This window comes from Myotis yumanensis, unplaced genomic scaffold (assembly GCF_028538775.1).
Source record: "Myotis yumanensis isolate MYYU_CA2020_CCGP unplaced genomic scaffold, mMyoYum1.0.hap1 SCAF_16, whole genome shotgun sequence".
NCBI classification, from domain to species: domain Eukaryota; kingdom Metazoa; phylum Chordata; class Mammalia; order Chiroptera; family Vespertilionidae; genus Myotis; species Myotis yumanensis.
In genome coordinates this window covers 19695109-19704977 of record NW_027223767.1, presented here as the reverse complement: position 1 = coordinate 19704977, position 9869 = coordinate 19695109, and the positions used below count along the sequence as shown (strand labels likewise).

Below are 9869 nucleotides of genomic sequence, written 5' to 3'. Positions count from 1 at the left end.
TTTCCTCAGAGCAGAGTCTTTCTCATGAAAGATATGTTGACATGGGGCCATGACTGGCATCTCTCATTCCATTCGGTGGCAGTGCCAAAGCCTGTAGGGCAGTGAATCCCAGAGCCTGGTGCTCACCCCACAGGTGGGAAGTACATGAAGTGATTTCAGATGATACCCATTTTTTAATTTTAGAAGCAATATGTTTATGCTAATGTGTACTAGGGAAGTATATAACTAGACACCAAATCTATTAATATTTTTTTCTATTAATATTTTTAATTAATTAATTTTTATCCTCACTGGAGGATATGTTTATTGTTTAGAGAGAGACACACACACACACACAGAAATAGAGAGAGAGAGAGAAACATATATGTGAGAGAGAAACGTCAATCAGTTGCCTCCTGTATGCGCCCCGACTGGGGATTGAACCCGAAATCTAGGTATGTGCCCTGATCCGGAATCAAACCCACCACCTTTTGGTGTGTGTGGGACAATGCTCCAACCAACTGAGCCACCCAGCCAGGGCTCTATTAATGTTTATTAGGCTCGTACATGACTGCTTAGGAGGGCTCAGTAACTAAAAATATATTCAGTAAAAAAATAGCAGGGGTGATTTGTTAATTAGGGGAAAACAAACTCTGAAGATGACTGAAGTTTGGGAAATGCTGTTGGGGAGAATACCAACCATTTTTGGGGGGGAAAGCTTAATGAGGGACTTGCCTATAATAAAAAGACACACCCTCAGCCTCATTAATTACCAAGAAATGCAAAATACAACTAGAATGAGATACATTTTTTCACCTTTTAGATGGGTAAAGATTATAAAGTTTATTCTCACTTTGGCAGCACATATACTAAATTTAGAATGACACAGAGATGATTGGCATGGTCTCTGGGCACAGATGACATGCAATTCCAGGATGCTGTTGTAACCAATTTTGTATTATTGAGAAGGGCTCTCTTTTGAGGAGAAAAAGAAGATAAAGTGAGATCTATGAGATTAAGTAAAAATGTTGTTGAAAATATTAAATATATATTTAAACTACATCATGAGTAGTATATATATTTTCTAGCTTTTTAAAAATGTATTTTATTCATTTTTTACAGAGAGGAAGGGAGAGGGATAGAGGAAACATCGATGAGAGAGAAACATCGATCAGCTGCCTCCTGCACACCTCCCACTGGGGATGTGCCCGCAACCAAGGCACATGCCCTTGACCGGAATTGAACCTGGGACCCTTCAGTCTGCAGGCCGATGCTTTATCCACTGAGCCAAACCAGCTAGGGCTTTTCTAGCTTTTTTGACGGAAGAGGCATATCAACAATGGCCAACTCAATAGAAATAAATGCCTAATATCCTGACTGAGGCCTCTAAATGCCATTTTTCACTAAAAGGAACCAAGGCTCTTTGGAGAAATGTCTAATTTTATTTCCAGGACAGGAAATACACAAGATAAGCCTTGAACATCTTGTCAAACAAGAAAGCAGCAAAACCATCAAAGACCACTAGACTGATAGCAAAAGGCGTCGAAAGGCAACACGCAGGGGCTCCCATTGGCCAAAGATGGGACAATTTGAACATCAATAAAGATTATAACTACAGTGGAACAAAATACACAAATATATTTCAATCCCTGAATTTATCATTATGCTAAAACAATTCAAAACAAAAGAAAACCTCATTGGTTACCATTCAAGGGCACAAGTAAACCAACTCATTCTTTTAAAAAATTGGAAATAAAGGTAAAGAATCAAGCATCTATCATGTGTTTCCTTTATAAACTGAACATTTAGGTAACCACATAGTTGATGAGAAGCTTCTCGTTAAAGACACTCTCCAGCTACTAAATGAAGGGATGACGGCATAACACCATCTGCAATCATCACAAAGGCTGCTAACGTCACAAGTGGAGACATAGCCAGACACGGTGGCGTGATGTGCCTTCTGACAGAAGAACAGAACTCCACCTGTGAAGCCGTCTTATCTCCTCCCCAACGTAAATCTGATCAAGACTCTAGATCTAACTAGCAAGTTATAGGAAGGACATACCACAAGGTTACAAACAAAATACAAACTTCAGGAGGCGTCACAGGACAACTTCTTTAACAAATTATGACAAACAAAAGCGGGGTGGGGTGGGGGTGGGGCAAGAGCTTCCATGGAAACTCTGAGCTCTTCCCCATTCCTTGTCCTACGCATCTCTTCCATTTGGCTGTTCTGCTTATTATGCTGGGGGAAGGGAACAAAATACTTCCAGTTGAAGACACTATCTGGATAGAAATTCCCTTCAAACGTGAACGTCACATAACTGACCCAAGGAGTGAAAAAGGAGCAGGTATTTTGTTGTTAGCGTATAGAAACACAACAGACCCCAATGAGTCAAAGCAATCTTGAGAAAGAAGAGCAAAGCTGGAAGCATCATGCTTCCTGACCTCGAGCTATATCACAGAGCGACAGTGATCAAAGCAGTATGGTACTGGCGTAAAAATAGACACACGGACCAATGAAACAGAATTGAGAACCCACAAATAAACTCTTGCAGATAGCTCAACTAATATTGGATAAGGGAGCCAAGAGTACTCAGTGGGGGAAAGGACAGTCTCTTCACTAAATGGTGTTGAAAAAATTGGATCATCACATGCCTAAGAATGAAATTGGACTTCTGCCTTACACTACTCACAAAAGCGAAATGGATTAAGAGCTTAAAACATGACCGGAAACCATAAAACTCCTAGAAGAAAACAGGGATAAAACTCCTTAACACTGGTTTTCTTTTTGGATATGACACCAAAAGCACAAGCAATAAAACCAAATATAAATAAGTGAGAATGCATCAAGCCAAAAAAGCTTCTGCACAAAAAACAAAATTTAAAAAATGAAAAGGCAACCTACAGAATGGGAGAAAATATTCCCAAACCACATATCTGATAAGGGGTAAACACACAAAATATGTAAGGAACTCATAAACTCAATAGCAAATAATAGTAATACTATTTATAAATGGGCAAAGGACCTGAATAGACATTTTCCAAAGAAGATGTTGAAATGGCCAATAGGTACATAAAAAGATGCTCAACATCACCAGGCATCAGAGAAATGCAAATCAAAACCACGATGAGATATCACCTCCTGCCTCTTAGAATGTGTCTGATCAAAAAGACAAGCGATAACAACTACTGGTAAGGATATGGAGAAAAGGGAACCTTTCACGCTACTGGCAGGAATGTAAATTGGTGCGGCCACTATAAAACATAGTGTGAATGCTCCTCATACTAAAAATAGAATTGCCACATAATTCAGTAATTCCCCTTCTGTGTATATATTCAAAGGAAATGAAATCACTGTCTTGAAGAGATGTCTGCACCCCATGTGCATTGCTGCATTATTCACAATAGCCAAGATATGGCACAGCCTACCCACAGATGGATGGGTAAAGAAGATGTGAGATGTATACATATATATATATGAAATATTGTCCATACATATGGAATAGTACACATGTATGTGGGATATTACTCAGCCATGAGAAAGGAGGAAATCAAGCCATTTGCCATAGACATTGGGGGTATTAGCTAAGTGAAATAAGTCAGACAAGTAAAGGTAAATACTGTATGATTTCATTTATATGTGAAACCTAAAAAAGCTAAACACAGAGAAACAGAGTAGAATGGTGGATAGTTGCCAGAGCTGGGGAAATAGAGAAATGATGGTCAAAAGGTACACATCTCTAGTTAATTCTGGGGATCGAATGTACAGCAAGGTGACTATGGTTAACAATACTGTATTATAAACTTGGAAGTTGCTCAGAGAGAAGGTCTTAAATGTTCTCATAAAAAATGTAATTATGCAAAGTGATGGCTGTGTTAACAAACCCTATTGTGGTAATCACTTCACAATATATACATGTATTAATGCATCATGTTGTATGATTTAAACTTATACAATGGTGTATGTCAATGACATCTCAATAAATCTTAAGGGAGAAAATAAATGAAGTTGGGCCCCTCTCTCACACCATGTACAAAAATGAACTCAAAATGGATCAAATACCTAAATACAAGAGCAATGACCAAAATCTATCAAATTGCATATTTAAAATAAATGAATCTACTGTATTATACCTCAAGAAAGCCAAAAAATTAATAAAATACTGATATGAGGCCCCATTCCTGAGATGCTGAATGAATTGGTATTGGAGGAAGTTCTACTGAATAATTTTAATAACTCCCAGTTATTCTAATTTGTAGTCAGGAGAACTTGCATGCAAGGAAACAAGCCTGGTGGAAAAGGTGCTCAGAGGGAGGGGCCTTTTTTTCATGTCCACACCTTCAGCACTCAAAACTGCAGGTCCCACCCTTGCCCAGTCCTTTCCGGGTTACCCTCCTCCTCCTGTCTGCACTGTTTCCATTCTCCTCCCCAGTCCAAACTCCCAGCTCTTTCATACTAGCCTCAGATGACCCTGAAGAAAGCAAGGTGAAGGCAGTTCTCACTGAAGTGTGCGTGACTGATAGTCAAATTTTATATTTTCATAGAGACTGCTGTATGCCCAAAGGAATTTTTTAAAAAGTAGGCCCTGGCTGGGTAGCTCATTTGGTTAGAGTGTCCCCCTTATAGGCCAAGGTTGTGGGTTCGATCCCCGATCAGGGCACATACAAGAATCAATCAATGAGAGGAGGAGACCAAGATGGCGGCGTAGGTAAACACCGGAGACCGCTGCCGCAAACAACCATTTCAAAAATACAACTAAAAGACTGAACGGACATCACCCAGAACCACAGGAAGGCTGGCTGAAGAGAGACTCTACAACTAGAAGGAAAGAGAACAGCAAATCGAGGCTCAGAGGCGGCGCAGTGTGGAAAATACAAAGGTGCCGAGGTGCGCGCGCAAAGCGGGCTGGTGGCTGAGGGCGCGGTTGTCGTTTTCTGTCGGGAGTGAGTCTCAGACTCTGGGCTCCAGATCCGGGCGAGTCTCTAGGGACCCAGACTCAAACGGGAGAAGCGGGATTATCCGGCATCAGTTGGAACCTGAGGGCAGCTTTCTCTCCGAAGTTTGCAGCGGCTGCCGGGGTTCTGAGAAGCAGAGCCTCTGGGAACGGGACTGAGCGTGGCCATAACTGCTCCCTCTGCCCGCCCTGTTGATCCCACCCCGCCCAAACCCTGCGCACAGCCATTTGCCGATCGCCTCAGGCAAAGGCTGGATTAGCGCCTCCCCAGAAGGCAGACGTTTTCCATACAGCTGATTCCTATAGCCAGTTGGCCTGGTGGTCAAACCCCTCTAGTGTTAACTACAACAATTAAGGCTTGGCTAGAACAAGACTGCGCACAGAGACCACAAGGGGGTGCACCAAGAAAGCATAAAAGATGCGGAGACAAAAAAACATGACAGAAATGGAGGATATGGAGCTAAGAATCGCAATTTTGAGGGCTTGCCATAAATTTGTGCAGAACCTCACGAAAACTAATGAGACCCTCGATGCTACGATAAAGAAATTAGAAAGTAAGCATACACGGACTGAAATAAAGAATATTATACCCAATAGCAGACCAGAGGAGCACAATAATCAAACCAAAGATTCGACAAAAAACACCCAATTGGAAAAGCAAAATGAAAAAAGAATCCGAAAGTGTGAAGATAGTGTAAGGAGCCTCTGGGACAGCTTTAAGCGGTCTAATATCAGAATTATTGGAGTGCCAGAAGATGAGAGACAGCAAGATATTGAAAACCTATTTCAAGAAATAATGGCAGAAAACTTCCCCCATCTGGAGAAAGAAATGGACTTACAGGTCCAAGAAGCGCAGAGAACCCCAAACAAAAGGAATCCAAAGAGGACCACACCAAGACACATCATCATTAAAATGCCAAGAGCAAAAGACAAAGAGAAAATCTTAAAAGCAGCAAGAGAAAGAGGCTCAATTACCTACAAGGGAATACCCATACGACTGTCAGCTGATTTCTCAACAGAAACTTTGCAGGCCAGAAGGGAATGGCAAGAAATATTCAAAGTGCTGAATACCAAGAACCTACAACCAAGAGTACTTTATCCAGCAAAGCTATCATTCAGAATTGAAGGTCAGATAAAGAGCTTCACAGATAAGGAAAAGCTAAAGGAGTTCATCACCGCCAAACCAGTATTATATGAAATGCTGAAAGGTATCCTTTAAGAAGAGGAAGAAGAAGAAAAAGGTAAAGATACAAATTATGAACAACAAACATGCATCTATCAACAAATGAATCTAAGAATCAAGTGAATAAATAACCTGATGTACAGAATGAACTGGTGATTATAATAGAATCAGGGACATAGAAAGGGAATAGACTGACTATTCTTGGGGGGAAAAGGGGTGTGGGAGATGCGGGAAGTGACTGGACAAAAATCATGCACCTATGGATGAACACAGTGGGTGGGGAGTGAGGGTGGAGGGTGGGGTGGGAGCTGGAAGGAGGGGAGTTATGGGGGGAAAAAAGAGGAACAAATGTAATAATCTGAACAATAAAGATTTAATTAAAAAAAAAAAAAGAATTTCATAGAGATGATGAATAAAAAACTTAGGGAAAAAAAAAGAATCAATCAATGAATGCATAAATAAATGGAACAAAACAATGTGTCTCTCTCTCTCTCTCTCTTCCTCTCTCTAAAATCAATTTTTTATTTTATTTATTTTTTTAAAGTATTTTTTTAAAATATATTTTATTGATTTTTTACAGAGAGGAAGAGAGAGGGATAGAGAGTTAGAAACATCGATGAGAGAGAAACATCGATCAGCTGCCTCTTGCACATCTCCTTTTGGGGATGTGCCTGCAACCAACATACATGCCCTTGACCGGAATCGAACCTGGGACCCTTCAGTCCGCAGGCCAACGCTCTATCCACTGAGCCAAACCGGTTTTGGCTAAAATCAATTTTTTAAAAAAAACAAAAAAGCAGAGGTCCTGGCAGCATGACCTCAGCGCTGTCTTTCCACTCTTCCTTTGGCTAAAGTCAGTCCTGCTTTAAGATGATCTGAAGTTAAGGATTAAAGAGTCCGAGTGGAGTACTAATCATTCACTCATTCATCAGTCATTCATTCACTCCACAGGCATGTAGGAGACACTGATTATTTGGCACTGTGTTAGGGGCTGTGGCAATTGGAGGAATAAGAAATGCCAGCTGGCTAGAACCAGGATTTCCTCAAAAGCCCTGGAACTATTTACAGTGTGGTCTGACCAGTGCTGGGGCCAAGGCAAATAACTCCCTCTGTAGGGAAGCATGCCTAACTGGACCTGGGGAAACGAAGGCTTCAGAGAGAACTAGCCGCAGGTAAGCTTTTTTTTTTAAAATATATTTTATTGATTTTCCACAGAGAGGAAGGGAGAGGGATAGAGAGTTAGAAACATCGATGAGAGAGAAACATTGATCAGCCGCCTCCTGCACACTCTCCACTGGGGATGTGCCCGCAACCAAGGCACATGCCCTTGACTGGAATCGAACCCAGGACCCTTGAGTCCGCAGGCTGACGCTCTATCCACTGAGCCACTGAGCCAAACCAGTTAGGGCCACATGTAAGCTTTTTTAACAGGTAAAAAAGGATCTCACCCGGTAAAGCAGGAAGTAGCATGGCAAAGGAAGACAAGAGAGACTGAGGAGTGACGGGGGGGGGGGGGGGGGGGGGTGGTGGAATGGTGAAGCACCTTGTGTGTCTGTCTCAGGCAGGGCAGGGAGAGCTGGAGGTGTCTTGGTGAGGGAGCCAGAGGGGGAAAGCAGGAACTGACCAAAGGCGTGGTGTGCGTATTTTAGTTGGGAGATTATCCCAGGAAGCAGGAGCGAGGGAGACAGAGAAGAAGGGAAAGCCAATAGGGAGCTCATTCTGGATTGGTTACCCCTATGAACAACTGGGCTCATTCCTGTTGGAGACTACAGAGCAGACATGCGGAGGACGCCTCAGAAATGCATCCAGCCCGGCTGGCGCGACTCAGTTGGTTGAGCGTCAAACTATGAACCAAGAGATCACTTATTAACCAACTCCCGCTTCCAATGGCCATGAAATGCCCCTGGGAATAACTTCCCCCAGAGAAGCTTCCATCTGGGGCACCACTCAGAGCTTTGTGATTTTGAGAAAAAGCCTCTGGCAATAAAGTTGAGAGTTATACGGGTGGGTGCTTGAAGTGAGACCCTCACAGCCCGTGGGAACTGTCCACTGTAGCTGCAGGAGAAATCCGAGATGGGCCGAAGGGAGGTGGCCTGGGACACAAAAGGCATCTGCTCAGGGGGTGACTCAGATTAGGGGGCTGAATGGGTTCAACAAGCAGAAGAAATTCAGGAAATGGGCTTGGAAAAGTAAGCTGGGGTCAGGGGATCCATTGTGAAAAGGCTCATCTGCCAGGCGACAAAGTTTAAACTGTAAATGCCAGGTGCTGGCACCTAGTAGGTGCTCAACAAATATTTATTTATTTTAAATATATTTCATTGATTTTTTACAGAGAGGAAGGGAGAGGGATAGAGAGTTAGAAACATCGATGAGAGAGAAACATCGAGGGATGTGCCCGCAGCCAAGGTACATGCCCTTGACCGGAATCGAACCTGGGACCCTTGAGTCTGCAGGCCGACGCTCTATCCGCTGAGCCAAACTGGTTAGGGCCAACAAATAGTTATTGAAAAAATGAATGCTAATGACAGACGTTCCTGGGCCAAGTCCTTGCAAAGCTACTGGACTTTAGAATCCAGCAGATTGGCTGTGACCTTTAACCTCTTTCATCTTCCATTTCTCTCTCTCCCCCCGAAGTGGCAACAATAATAAGTCCTTTATAGGGTTGTTGTGAGGAATGAGAGGAGATCAAAGATATACGGCAGCTAGAAGTGTGGACTCAATAAATGTCAGCCACTCTACCCCTGCCCCCATGATGACCCAAAGCCAAGTCATAAAGCTGAACTATCCACCAGCTAGAGACAATGAAGGTTGCTCCTGGGATCTGTTTATAGGAGATGGATGCTGGCATTCCAGCTATATTGGTCCTCCTGGAAAAAATTAGTGGTATTGGTTACAACTTCCTTGTCCCAAGAGGGAACCAGACTGCTGCTTTAATTAAAGGACAGAGTTGAAACTATCCTCCCAGAGAACCCACAAATTCAGAAATTGATGCTTATAGTAACATAGTCCCTCCCCCCACCCCCCATCCCCGTTGTGCATTTAAATATACGTATTGAAACATTTTCCAATCAATATGCTGTTGACAGGCCATCCATCCCTGCTGTGCTACCTTTCTCATTCTGAAATCTTAACAGAGGCCAAGATGCTTGTGGACTTCACTTGCATTGGCTGCTGTAGGTATTGGGAGCTCCTCAGTCCTTCCCAGTGGACAAAGGAGATTTGTGGTGGCCTCTAGGGAGGTAGGGACAGTCCGGCTGATGTTGATCAGTGGTCAAGCGTCGACCCCATGAACCAGGAGGTCACAGTTCGATTCCTGGTCAGGGCACATGCCTGGGTTTCAGGCTCAATCCCCAGGAGGGGTTGTGCAGGAGGCAGCCGATAGATGATTCTCTCTCATCAATGATGTTTATCTCTCTCGCTCTCCCTTCCTCTCTCTGAAATCAATAAAAAATAAATACCCCCAAACATATAAAAAATAAAATAAAAAATCCTTTAAAAAATGAATCTCAGGTGGGAGAGAACACTTGAGGAACTAGGTAAAGAATTGAGAAATGTCACAAACTGGGGAATCCTCAATTAACGTATTTTAAAACACGTCCATTTCCCCATAGCAGTCAGGTAAAAAGATAAACACTGTGATGAGTCATGCCAGTGGCACACCATTTTTTTTTTTTTTAAGGCAGAAGGGATATTGGGAAAATGAGTAAACACATACTTTGTTAAGGCAGGAAATTCCAGAGTTGAGAAGC

At 42.6% G+C, this 9869-nt stretch overlaps 1 non-coding gene across 1 annotated transcript; it reads left to right on the top strand.

Moving 5' to 3' along the window:
• The first annotated feature begins 824 nt into the window (after positions 1-824).
• LOC138995210 (U6 spliceosomal RNA) lies at positions 825-935 on the top strand. Its single transcript, XR_011468540.1, has one exon. It is a non-coding gene; the product is annotated as a U6 spliceosomal RNA (small nuclear RNA).
• The last annotated feature ends 8934 nt before the right edge of the window (positions 936-9869 follow it).